The sequence below is a fragment of the Micropterus salmoides genome, unplaced genomic scaffold (assembly GCF_014851395.1).
Source record: "Micropterus salmoides isolate LMB-PRFRI ecotype aquatic unplaced genomic scaffold, ASM1485139v1 Ms_hic_scaffold_10, whole genome shotgun sequence".
Lineage (NCBI taxonomy): Eukaryota > Metazoa > Chordata > Actinopteri > Centrarchiformes > Centrarchidae > Micropterus > Micropterus salmoides.
In genome coordinates, this window is record NW_024040041.1 from 3,353,463 (window position 1) to 3,363,121 (window position 9,659).

Here is a 9,659-nt window from a genome sequence, read left to right on the forward strand (position 1 = left end):
CGGCAGCTGTGCTAATATGCCTCTGCAGTTTGTTGTCCGCACAGGAGCCACCTGTCAGGTACCCTTAGTTCCTATTTATTTTCATGTACTTCAAAAACTTTTTTCACTTGCTGTTGAATTGCAAAAAAAATGGCAAAATGCTTGTTAGGAGATCAGCATTGAGCCATATATGTTTACTTGTAATGAAAACATAACTGAGCTGTAAAGGGGATATTACTAGCCTGCAGAGTTACAAATTATGGGCCATGGACTAGGCTATGTAAAGAAGATGAAGTCTACAGTATGCTAGCACTCACTGGACCACTTGAACAACATGCACAAAGAATCGCACATTTTTGGCAACGCAAAAATACTCCAACAAGTTACTTTCCTCAGTAAGTAACGCTGTAACGTCATGAGTTCCTTTTTGATGGCAGGAGTCTTCTAATCTAACAAGTTACTTTCAAAAGTAACATTAAACAACACTGCTACTGTAGGTTCAAAATAGTTTCCAAAAGAAAACAAAAAGGCAAACTATGATTCTATGATTCCAATAAGGCACCTTTATGGAGGTTGAACATTAATAAGCTATAATAATAATAATAACAGCATTTGCATTTCCCAATTGAGAAAAAACTCAATTATATCAAAAGTATATTAATCTATATTATATAGTTATATAGTTAGAATCATGACTAGTATCATACTACTTAGTTCCCAGAAGTGTGTCATGTTCACTGTGAATGTTTGAGCCTCACTGTGATGTACGTGCAGTGACGCTTGTTTTCACATTGATCTGCTGAAGGAGAATTGTTTATCTGTGCTCACCAACAGAACATTTTGACATCAGTACCAGTTTGGGGACAATCATGGTCCAGTTTACAACTTACACAAGTGTGAAAGAGAAACCAGGAACCTCGCGTAAAACATGTTTAGAGGGGCCTTTAAATAGTTATTAACCATTAATCAAGCTATTAGTAACTCATACCCTTTATAAGTGGGTGACTTATTAATTGTGTCAGCCATGTGCTTATGTTTGCAGCCAGGGGGATGTGCAGTTCTGTTTCATCTGTATCGATAATATTAGGAAATCACAGACCCTTGTGACTTGCCTTCAGGGAGTCAAAAAGCATCAGTATTCAGTAAAATGTTGTTTGATCGGACAGACAGAGACATTTTTTATACCTTTTCAAATAGCAGCGATTGGTTGGTAGCCAGGTGCCAGGATTGGACCTTCTCTTGGCCGTTCTTTACCCTATTTCTGTCACTTTTTCCGTGTACACTTGAGTCCCACACCAAGAATGCCTTGGAGGAGAAACTATCCATAATTGTGCGCTGTTATCCCCATTTAAAACATGCATTCCGTCGAGACTACAGAAACACAACAGACGCAGAGGTCATGGAAAGAGTGGCAGCAGGCTTTTGCGTGTGACCATTTGGAACAGGTGTAAAAACGCTTGGCTTTGACATGATTCCTTTTCACGTCGTTCGTGTCAAGCATACTGAACCCTTAACTCTACATGCAGACATTCGCAGCTGAGAAGCACCGCAAATATCAAGTCAGATTGTTAAAATAATACTTTGGGTCCAATTTGAAGCCCGTAAAGGGCGATGGCATGGTGGATAAGACACATGCCTTTGTTGTGAGAGACCTGGGTTCAATTCCCCACTGTAACAAATCCACCAAAGTGTCACTGACACTTACCCTCTAGTTGCTCCAGTGGTGTGCAACCTCTGAAATATATAGAAATTGTAATCGCTTTTTTGTGGCTGGACAGTAGCTGTTTTTTTCTCCAACCCGGTCTCACATGTGGACGCTTGGTCAAGAGGACTTGGCATCACTTGTTAACGCACTAGATACCCATTTAGCATAATTTTTCAATGCTACAAGCATTATATGTCAGGCCAGTGTCAGATGATGTAGTATAATGAGCTACATGGTCTATAAAAGTACTGCTGAATGAAACTGAATGCTAATGGTTGAGAAACTGAAGCATACTGTTTGATACAGGCTACTGTAAGAGTCTCATTCACAGCATCAGATAAAAGCGTTCATAACAAGAAAGAAAGAAAGAAAGATCACAGGCATGTTGCGCCTCTGACCTCCAAGTTTGTTTCCTGATGATGAAGTAAAATCTGTACTATATATCTCTAGTATAAGTAACACTAAATTAGGTCATTTTAATCTACAAGAGTAACTTGTTCAGGTATTCTGGGACCTGAACTATTTGTCAAGGTGCCTGTCCTGTCCTTTACACCGAGCCAAATAGTCGCCCGGTGTGAGAGAGATCAGGTTTAAAGACAGGAAACTAAAGATCAGAGCAGGGACATGGCTGAAAACACAGTCAACCAGGGTTCACATGTGTACATGCTGTGTGTGTGGCACCTAAACATGCACAGAGAGGAAATCATTTCCATACCTCCCTCTTTATTCTTTGTGTGTGTGAATGGTGTGTTTATTAGCATCCACTAAGCTGATACCATCCATTCCTTAGGCGAGCTGAAGGGAGATGATCAATGCTTCTGCCTCTGAGGAGAGCATCGATACCCAACTTTAGCGTATGTGACAGAAGGCTGAATGGTTGTCCCTATACATGCGAACACACAGACACACACACACACACACAGAGTTGTATATTAAGTTGTCAGGTAGGAGCCTATGAGGTTCTTCACAATAAAAGTCTTATGTTAGTTTGTCAGAAGAATTATGCCTATATCACGTGCGTTGGAAAAGTATAAAGGATTTTTAAAGAGGCTCATAAAGAATCTTTTCAATTCACAACACGACCCGCTCTCAAAGTACCGAAACTTGGCACAGATTCATCTAACATTTCGTGAGTTCGGTAACCAACCCTAGTCTTTCTAATTACGTATTTTTACAGTCTTAAAATGAGCAGACTCAGCACAAACTTTCTTGACTTGCAAAATTATTTTTAAATTGACAAACATCATGTGAGCAATTCAAACGCAGTACAGAGGTTCAAGCACCTTTCACAGAAAGTCAAATGTTCCCTGGAGGAATACTTGTGAAAGCACACAAAAGTAAACATGCTCTGCACTTAACAATGCATACCTATATGCACGCCTAGTTATCTGCCAAACTCTCAGGTGTAGTGTGTTGATGTGGTATATGTATATGAGATTACGTGTACAGGTGTGTGGTGAATGATGCTCTAAATCAGGTGAAGTACTTTATACGCCCTGTCAATTCATGTGAATACTGCATTTATATGAAACGACCAACACCTCTGTCACGTGTGACGCCTGTGTCTCTATTGTGAGTCTATGTAAATTGTTGGTGTGTGTTCAGAGGGTTGTCTAGTAGGCACTAGTGAGGTGTTTGACGTTAGTTGGCTCAATCGTTTGACACCCCAAGCCTTGGAGGATACACACCAAATTCAAACTACTCTATGTATGTGCTTGTCCCCGCTGCTGTCTCTCTCTAATAGGTCAATAAAGAGTCATTCCACGTGATTTACTGATATTTACCAAGGGACCAACACAGACAATTGTCAGTCAATTCAACTGCACCAATCAACAGCCACTAAATGGTCAGCTCAGACCGCTAACCAGCTGCCAAGGTTCTTAAGGGAACCACTGTCTGAGGAAATCTATTATGTATTAGTATTCTATTAAGTATTCTTTGAAGAAATACATTATAAAAGACAGAAAGAAATAACTAGACACAAATAAACAGCAGAACTCTTTTAATCTGGAGGGTGTTACAAAACAGAGTAAGAACTAGTGAAGCAGGAGTATGCTTCCGTCTGATGATGAAAATCACAAGACAAGAACAATAATATTGGATGATTCTTTACAACTTTGAATTACATTCAGTGACAAGACTTTATGTAAAAGTGTACCATTCTCTTTTTCATCAATATGCAATGCAATCTGCAGTAACTACAGTATAGTTATGGATAAGGAAAGGAGTTTTCCAACTAAAAGGAATGTCTGCCTTTTTTTTTACTGAAAGAAACTTGGTAGTCACGTGACATGGACACAGGTCAATAAAAAAGAATAGGCCAAAAATGTTATTTCTCAGAATAGAAATAATTAAAACTGATGGCCATCACATTAACCTGTCGTGTTGTTGAATTATCAAGGTCACTTTTGTGTTTTTAAGAGTGAGAAGGAAACAGCCCAATACAATATCATCATATAAAAACAAAACAGCAGTAAGGTGGTAGTGATAGACATAAATTAAAATGAACAATAGTCTAATAATGATAATAAAAATGATAACAATAACTGGACTAATAATAATAACTGTAGCAACTGGTGTTGTGCAGGAACATGGGGGCAGCAGGAAGCCCACAACTATAGATCCAGACTCCACAGCTCCGGAGCCAGAAAAGAAATCGACAGAAGGAGAGAGGAGAGGGAAGAAGTCCAGTTAGTTACATGCATGCATCAGATAAGAATGCATACAGATACATCATGGGAGGTCTCCTGGGAGTCTAGGCCTATAGTAGCATAACTAAAGGATGGTTCAGGGCTCACCTGAGCCAGCCCCAACTATAAGCTTTATCACAGAGGAAAGTCTTAAGCTTAGTCTTAACCCTACTCTTAATTTTGATGTCACTGAAAGAAAAGCTTAACATGGGGATTCACAGTGAGGAAAAAAACTTTGGGCAGTGGGTTATTGGTTCTCTAATGGACTGGACGGCCCATGGTACAAGGCTACCTTGTCTGTTTGTATGAGATGCCAAAGGGGCATGATGAAACATCGGTAGCTTATTCGACAATCTGTGAATGAGAAAAAAGATTAATAACAAATATAACGGTAAAATAAAAAAGTGGTAAAACCAAAAAGGCTGTTAATCAACACCTGGGGTTGACCAAACAAACAGTTTGAGACTGCCAGACTCTGGTGCGGTTTGTTTATCCTGTGAAAGCAAAGCAGACAGGATTGTATTAAAGCAGGCGAGTGATGTTAGCATAAATTCAAAGCTAAATTAGATTTAATCAATCAGATCATGAATGTTAAGAAAGTGATCCTTTAGTATCCATTGTAACATGTATGCACTTTGAAATGTGAGTTCTGGAATTGCCTCTGATTCATCAGAAAGAGAAAGGAGTTAAGTCAGAGGTGTGTTGAGATTATGTCCTACTCCATCTATTTGACCAGTTTCCATATAAAAAGTGACTGACAGTAATATTATGGTACAAAATGTCCCTCTCTGTTTCTGTCTGTCACCATTTATAATATGCAAGGTTGAATTACAGTCTCGATTAATAATCAGTTATTTCTTGGTGTGCTCTTTGTGACCTGAAGATGAAGTCCAGCATAATTTGCTGTCAGTCACCAGAACTTGACTTTTGTACGTGTTACCATGTTAATAGATCACCAAAACGGTCCAATCAATGAGTTACATGTCAGTCCATGTGACTTCATGGCAATGGCAGTGACCAGGCACCTCTTCTCCTTCCACCTGACTGTACCAGTCCAGTGCTGCTAACAGTCTGGGAAAGTTCTAGCAACAAAGCAGTCGTACAATGTTACATTAGCTTTTGGTTTCTGTGATTTTGGTGTTTAGCGCATGTTAACGTGTGAAGGGTGTCTCAAGACATGTTGGACCATTGCTGTTCCATACAGAATATGGCACTTTAAACACTCTGCTCTCCATATTGGTAAAGAAATGAGCTCACATGTTATCAGTGGTGCTATGACTTAAAAGTGTGGCGTTCAAAAAGATTTGTTTTTCGAAGCTAAAAATATTGCTATTCAGCAATATTACCAGTGTTTAGTGTTTCTACCATGTAGTGCTCCAAATATTGGACTAAGCAACCTGCACTACAGCTGTAACTAATGATCAATTTAATTATTATTATTTATTTTTAGATTAATTTAATTATTGATTAATTTGCCATTTATTATCTATATTAATCCATTATTCATGTGGTATTTTAAATGTTAAAAAAGTGAAACAAAATATCCCATGTTGACACACAAAAATATTCTAAGGCAAAGGAAATCAAAGTGAAATTTGGAATTTCTGTTGTCTGCTTATCGATAGATTAATTGATTGATTATTTCCACTCTAGCTAGTCAGAGTTACAATACGATTATTCAAAGGTAAATACCAGCTTATTACTGATACTGTCAGTAGTACCAACAGTAGTAAGACAGTAGGGCTGGGATCCATTGGTTTTCAGTCAGCATGGCTGAAACCAGAGTGCTCTAAGCTGCAGTTTGTCATCCCCACCACTGGATGTCAGCTCCAAGAAAACTCTACATGTGTTGAAGTGAGTGGGAAAAACTTTGCAATAGAAACACAAAGTCACAAGACAAGCTAGATACTTTATGGATTATGAGTTTCAGGAACTGCCTCCAGTAGGAATGTTATTGTATAAGATATTTTTGTCACCCTCCATGACTTAAGTTAAATTACTGAATAAAGTATTTGTTTCCTGAATTATTTGTTTGTTAATATTCAGTTTATTCTGAGTATTTACACAAGGCCTATTTGTCTGGATTGAATTAAACCAGTTGATGTCATTTTGCTGAAGGATAGTACATTAAAGAATAATGTTGGCATTCTTCTGTATATTTCTTATTATCAAATTCCATGAAAAGACAAAAAGTAACTCTCAATACTTTCTGACTTCCCTCCCCTGTCTGACTCTCAGCCACAAATCTATTGGTTCCCACTGATGATGTAAATCTTTAAAAACGAATCAAGAAGTTATTCTTCCATGATTTTAAAAGAAGGCTCAATCAGCAGTTGGTAACATTTTCACAAACGTTGCTAAAACTGGAGGAAATATTTGTTTGCGAATCTCTTCAGCAGTGGACTAATCCACATTTGGTGAGTATTTGTGGGCTGCATTTGTTGTTTGTGGGATTGAGTCAAAATAAACTACAGTGTTCATGGTAACGCAGTTATGTGTTTTTAACAGTTTTTGCAGAAAATGCAATGCAGCAATGGAGATAAAGGCTATTAGGCTTTAGATACACACACAGTACGTGTTAGTACATGGGACCAGTAAGAAAAATATGCCAAACTTCTTAAAGTCTGACTTCAGTTCTTTCTTTTACAGTCTGGATCTTCCACATTAAACAAATACAGAATATCTAAATCCAGTACTTACAGTGTTTCTCATATAACATTATGAAATTCAATCCATGTACAAACAAGGCACGAGCCCGTTGTTGTCCTTTGTGGCCCTTCTCCTCTGTCGTAGCTTGGGTGTAAATGCGTTGTGTAGATAAGGGCTTCTGAGCTGACAGCGTCTTATCAGAGACGGCTGATAGCAGCGAGCCGGCAGGAAAATCACCCCCAGCTCTGATTTCTCTCATACCGTCATTCTGTGTACACAGGAATATTAAACAGCTGGTGTGACCTCCAACGTTTGACCTCTGTTTGAACACTTTATTATTATGTTTTTATTAAGCAGTGATTAATCTTCTAAGCAGTGACTGAAACTGTTGCAAGATCATGCCATTGCTGAAGTGTCTTTAGCTGCAGTTCTTCTAATGGCCACTAGAGGCTGCCTTCAAGAAAACTCTATATTTCATCCAGCTTGCCATAAACCTAAACCTCTTAATGTCTGTTGATTACTGTCAGTCCTGAAAACGTCTTATAGGTGCAACAGCTGGACTTGTGTTGCGCAGTAGACGATGAACTGTGGGATACACTTGTATTAGAAGGATAGGTTAAGTGAACTGCGTTCTTTGTCTGCATTTTTCAGACAAAGTACACACTCGCCTACTACCTGGAGGCATGTGAACTGGATATAGGGACAGGCTACAGTTTCTGGTTTATCCAGGTAGGAAGACGCTCACCGTGCACACGTGTCAAAATGTACATCTTTGTCTTCTTCCAAGATAATATTATAACACTGCTGCCTGAGCTAATTACAAGACAAAACACACAAACCTTTGGGTAGTAGGATATGGATGTTAAGAAGTGATTACCAGCACTTCCTCAGGCAGTTGGCAATCTTAGTGGGCGTTCAGACTGAAAACAGCCCTGCATTAAAACAATGCAATTGGTGGAGACATGTTGCTCCAGGTAGCAGTGAGACAATGTAATCTTGTTCAGGATTTCCCCATGAGAGATAAGACACAGTAGCACATATAGTAGAATATGAAACCATTATAAGTCATGCAAATACTCGTGATGTTGGATAAATAACCGTGTGACTGTACACTCGAAAACAGATGCGTTAATATCTTAATATTTATAAAGTTTTGTCAATTCCCAACACAGTAATGTGTCTGTAAAAGGACCATACATTTCTGTTAACACAAGATGTGTGTTGGACTGAAGGCTATTGTTCCACAAAACAGGCAGAGAGACTGGAGCTGTTCCAAGCGGAGATCTGTGTCAAAGGGAAGGCAGAAACAGGTTTAGGGCTTGATTAACCCTTTTTACATGTCACGTTGGCTAGCTAACTACGAACCGAATGTTGTCAGTGCAAGCTAACGTTAAACTCACTGGTCCGTGTTCAACCCGCACGAGCATAACAATCATGGCAGAATGACAGCATTTTTTTTATTTTAGCTAGTCATTTAAAGCGCAAAGACATTTACCTTTGCTTTCCTGCTGTGTGGACATGGCATCTTGGCTGTTATAAAAAGTTTCCACGAGGCATGTAAGTAGAGATGTTAAAGCAGTGATGCTACTGGTTAATGGTTTAAGAAATGTTGTGTCACATGTCCAATTCTTTAGATCAAACACCACATTATTTATAGAACACAACTAAATATGTGGTAGTAACACAAAAGTGTGTAGGATAACAATGCATTTGCATTATCAGTGTGGTGAAGCTGAATGAAATCAAACACTAAGAAAACAAGCTGGACAATCTACTTGTCATCACTTACCACCTTAAATCTGGTAAAATGTCGGGAAAATAGATGCCACAATATGGCTGATCACACTAATCTTATTGTCAGATTTATTCAATATAACTGATGCCGTTAAAACACCATGATGGCAAAATTTTAAAAAGTTGAGTCTCTGCTGTGCAGACACGTTCTCTCTTTCTCCATCAGCTGAGATGTGCCTGTGTAAATGTTATTAATAAGGGTTAATAAATGCTGTTATGTGTCTGCATCGGTGGTTCAGGTTTCAGGGCTAATGCAACAACGTCAGCTGTCTGGATGCACAACTCTCTTTCTTCCATTCTGTCAATGCCAGTCTCTTCGATATCATCTTTCACAATTTTCAAGCCCTTCATATCACACACACAAACACACATATACACACATCCCCACTCTTTTCCAGGAATACTAGAGCATAACTTCCTGGTTCTGGAGTCATTTGACCTGTCTGATGGGACTGTTAGAGGAGATCAACAGAAACAGAAAGCAGAATGACAGGAAACTTATTTGGCCAATCAAATTGTTGCGTTTCTCTGAAGCAATGTGTACATTAACGATCACAGGTTGAAACTGAGCACTTTTTTGTTCTCTGCTTTCTCCTTTGTTTTTCCTTTCCTTTGTTTTTCCTTTGATTGTCCTTCTAAGTTAACCCCGATCCAGGTCTGGGTTACGCTGTGGATAGACAGACAAATATGCAGACCAAATGCTATAGAAACCGTAACAGAGAGTCTGAGGTGTAGGTCTTAGCCGATTCTCATATTCCACTCTAGAGCTGGTACAAGACAAAAACCAGGCTGAGGCAACACAGATGTTGTGACCCCACAGGAGGTTTGAAGTCTTTAATGAA